Below are 5000 nucleotides of genomic sequence, written 5' to 3' on the forward strand. Positions count from 1 at the left end.
TCAGCCTCTCTCTCTCTCTCTCTCTCTCTCTCTCTCTCTCTCTCTCTCTCTCTCTCTCTCTCTCTCTCTCTCTCTCTCTCTCTCTCTCTCTCTCTCTCTCTCTCACTCTCTCTCTCTCTCTCTCTCTCTCTCTCTCTCTCTCTCTCTCTCTCTCTCTCTCTCTCTCTCTCTCTCTCTCTCTCTCTCTCTCTCTCTCTCTCCGCCTATCGGAATGGTTCCTATTCAGGGCTGGACTGACAATAGGAAGGATTGACTCCAGGGTTGGTGTATTGTCCTATTGGTGTGTCGGGGGGGAGGGACGTCGGCAGGGCTCAGAATCCTTCATCCTCTCTGGTGAATGGGAGAATGGGTGACTATATCATTCCTATCTCGCCAACTCCCTCCTCCCTACCTTAAAAACGCCCAGGAGTAATATTTTTATTGTGTGTAATCATGTCTACCTACCATAGCTTCTCCGTATGCGGTGTTCATTGTATAATGTATATGTAATGGATATTTTAGGGTTTTGATTTCACGCTTTCGTTATTTAGTGACGGGAGATTTCTCTCTACCCAAATGATAATAACAATAATGATAAGGATAACTACATGAACAAAGAAAAAATATGCTAATGGCTTCTACGTTTTACTATCCCTCTCTAAGTATTTCTTTTGCCACCTTCTTAAATCCACATGTGTTTATTCTTCATGAAATAATCTATTATATACTTGATTCCCTCTTCCTCTTCTTTTACAAACTGGTCTTGATTTGCATAGTTTGCATCAACAGGAATGTTCGTTATGAAAAGACAGCCATTGGTTTGTTGTTGATTGTGGCTATTTATTTGCTTATTTTCCTATTTACTTATTTATCTATTTATTTATCTATTTATCTACGAATGGAAAGATGGCACAAATTAGGCAAGAAAAACATTAACCATTCCATATATTTCAATAGAATTTTTAGTCTAAAAATATAATTTTTTTTTGCTTATAATCTCATGTAGTTCTGTACATAGTAATCCTTTTTGCTAACTTGGTTGAATAAAATTGTCTTTGGACAACCTTAAAAAAAAGTAAAGGAAAGTCTACCTCGGTATCGATTTCATCTTCTCGTTGACAAACGGAAGTCTCTGACTAAATAAAGTCACCTAGTAATAACTAGAACAAGCACTAACTTGTTAAAAGGTTCAGGACCTTGAATCACAATTGTACAAAAAGGGAGTGAGGCATGGCCACTCTCATAATTTATTTGTTTATTAATTTATTGATCTATGTATTTATTTATCTATTCATTTCTATTCTATTTTTTATTTCATTTTTTTTATTTATGAGCATGAAGATCAATTATGTCCGTCTAAGTCAAGAACTGATCACGATCAGTTTAACGGTGCTATTCTTAAAAGAATATATATTTCCTTATATAAATATCATATAAGTCCTTGGAAGGGAAAGATTTAAATAAGGAAAGATTTTTTTAAGAATATCACCGTAAGAATCTTACTGTGGTATTTAAAAATATATATATTGTCTTACATCTTTCCCTTCCAAGGATTTATATAAGATTTATATAAGGAAAGAATTTTTTCAAGATTACCACCGAAAGAATCTTGCGGTGGTATTGAAAAAAATACATATATTTCCTCATATAAATCTTTCCCTTCCAAGGATTTATATAATTAATTTTTTTAAGAATATCACCGTCAGTACTTCCAGATGATTCGGTTTACATAAGTTAACTCAAAATGAAGGTGGAAGTGGGTAGAAACAACTTCGCCAACCGTGTAGTTAGTGAATGGAATAAACTTCCTGCAGAGGCAGTGCAATGTAGTTCAGTTCGAAGCTTTAAAAATCATTTAGATAAACACCTAAGCAAGATGCTGTAATGATTATTATTTATTTTATATAATTTATTTTTGTTTTGTTATCATTTGTCTGTTTGATTCTCATTTATTATTAGTTATATGTCAATTTATTATTATTTACTATTTACCTGTTTATTGTTTGACTGTGCCTATTTGTTTATTTATGTATTTTATTTGATACTTACATTATTATAGTTTTTATTCATTAATTTATTATTATTACTAGGATTTTTTTCACATTCGACCTAGTTATGGACCAAAAGGTCTCCAGTCGGCATGCTCCGCCTTTGTAATCCTTTGTAAGGTTAACAAATTATCAGGATTTAGTCTTTTCATTGTCTAGACTAGAGTATTTTATATATTTCGGACATAAACATATTTTTCTTATTTATAGGGCTCACAGATACTATATCATAATTTTCTTTATAAGAATTTCATTTCAACTACCTTATCCTTCTCTCCCTCAAAAAATTTAAGTGATGAGCTATCCATAGGACCCCGCCCCGATCCCTCAAAAAGAATGAAAAAAAATAATAATAAAAAAAAGAGGAAGACGGAGACGAGGACAAAGAAAGACTAAAACAAGAAAACAAAAACCAATACAAAGACCAAGACCAAGATCAAGTCAAAGAACAAGAAGAAGAAAAAGAAAAAAAGAAAGAAGAATAAGAAGGAAGAGGAAGGAGGATGAACAAAAAGAAGGAGAAGAAGAAGAAGGAGAAGAAGAAGAAAAGGAAGAAAAAAGAAAAGAAGAAGAAGAAGAAGAAGAAGAAGAGGAAGAACAAGAAGAAGTAAAAGAAGAAGGAAGAAGAAGAAGAAGAAGAAGAAGAAGAAGAAGAAGGAAGAAGAAGAAGAAGAAGAAGAAAAAGAAGAAAACAGAGAAGAAGAAGAAAAAGAAGAAGAAGGAAAAGAAGAAAAAGAAGAAGAAAAAGAAGAAGAAGAAGGAAGAAGAAGGAAGAGAAGAAGAAGAAGAAGAGTAGGAAGAAGAAGAAGGAGAAGAAGAATAAAGAGGAAAATAAGAAAGAAGAATAAGTAAGAAGAAGAAGAAGAAGAAGAAGAAGAAGAAGAAGAAGAAGAAGAAGAAGAAGAAGAAGAAGAAGAAGAAGAAGAAGAATTTTGAAATGTAGATCCCCCTTAAAAAACACTCCGTTTTCCCTCTAAAATAAGAAAGAAGAAAAAGTAAGAAGAAGAAGAAGAAGAAGAAGAAGAAGGAAGAAGAAGAAGGAGAGAAGAGAATGGTAGATCCCAGCAAGTAAACACAAACACAAAGCACTTACATACACACACACACACACACACACACACACACACACACACACACACACACACACACACACACACACACACACACTCGGTCATATGAACTCTGAGCTCTCTTCTGGGAGGGAAGTAGCTGTCGATCACGAGTCCAACACGTGATCCAAAGACCAAGGTGAATACACACGACTCGATGGCGTAGTGGTTAGATTTACTGGCCGCCACTGCTACGGTCCAGGTTTGAACCCCGTCCAGGGCTGAAATCATTTCAATATCACTATGCTGCGAATCGTTACTCCAACTCTTGTCGGGGGGAGCTGGGTCTGTCTGTGCGTATAAGGTCACAGCATTACCCATAGATTGGTCATATATGAACTCAGAGCTCTCTACCGGGAAGGAAATAGTAGTCGATCACAAGTCTAATACGTGGTCGAAGACCATGGTGAATCACACACACGTACACACGTACGCACACACACACACACACACACACACACACACACACACACACACACACACACACACACACACACACACACACACACACACACACACACACACACACACACACACACACACACACACACACACACACACACACACACACACACACACACACACACACACACACACTAATCTCTACGCATCTTCAACCTAATATATAAAATAAAATAATGCTATATGAACTCAAGAGGGTCATAAAGATAGCTTTCTTCTCACCTGATAACTAAACTCACTCACTTATGGAGACGGGGTGAAGAAATCATGCTTCTAATTTGAACCTTCTGCCGGCAGACAGAACCAAATCCATGAAGTGTGCCGCTCGGCTGTAGATCTTAAAGAGGAGTGAGAGGGATTGGATATTGCAATCTGGGTTCCCCATCCCCTCCCATTCCTTCCAGTCCCCCATAACCACCCAACACCCTCTCCCCATCACCCCTTTTTTCCATCTACCGATGCCATTAAGGGGTTTAAGTGGAGGCGGCGTATTGAGATTACAAAGCAAAGTATTCACCATCAACTTTTAATATAAGGCGTCTAAACGCCCTTATGCCCTGGTGACGTAAAGATCAAATTCGTCTGTGGCGGTCGTGCTTGGTAACGCAGGGTAATCGACGATAACTTTCACCCGTTACTATCTTTCTGATGGGAAAAGAAGAAAAACAAAATGAAGAAGAAAGAAAAAATGAACTCGGAGGAGGAGGACGAGGAAAGGAAGGAGAGAAAATAAAGAAGAAGAAGAACGAAGAGGAAGAGACAGAGAGGGAGAAGAGGAAGAAGAAAAATAGGATGCATAGAAAAGGGGAAGAAGATGGAGACGAGGAAGAAAAAGTCGAAAAGAAAAGAGAAGAAGTAGAAGTAAGAAAAGAAACAAAGAAAATTTAGGGTAACAATGATCTAATTGTAGAAGAAAAATCCCTGAACTCAAAGTATAGGCTCATTCTCGACGTTTCGATCCCAAAATGTCATTTTCAGAACCTGGAAGGGTACCCAAGAGCAGTATTCTTTTCCTTAACCACAGAGTCTAAAAATGGTGGTTAAAAAAAAAAAAAATCTAAGTTTGTGGCTCACAATGATACAGACCATCTCATGCTCGACAGGCAAATACCTCATTTAGTTGATCACATTATCTGCTGTTCGAATCAAATCACGAGTGACGACGTCCTGAGAAGGTACAGACTTATTCCTACTTCGTGTACCGCTCGACGCAATGACCCTGATAACCCATTTTAAGTCTTGATGAGCAGACGGATTAGTTCGAAAATATAGGTATAAAAAAGTAGAAGTATAAAAATACTGTGTTTGTACTCTTGTGTGTGTGTGTGTGTATATACATATATATATATATATATATACATAATATATATATGTATATATATATATATATATATATATTTGT

The sequence above is a fragment of the Oratosquilla oratoria genome, chromosome 5, assembly GCF_046742065.1.
Source record: "Oratosquilla oratoria isolate Oo_2021 chromosome 5, ASM4674206v1, whole genome shotgun sequence".
In the NCBI taxonomy this organism is placed as follows: Eukaryota; Metazoa; Arthropoda; class Malacostraca; order Stomatopoda; family Squillidae; genus Oratosquilla; species Oratosquilla oratoria.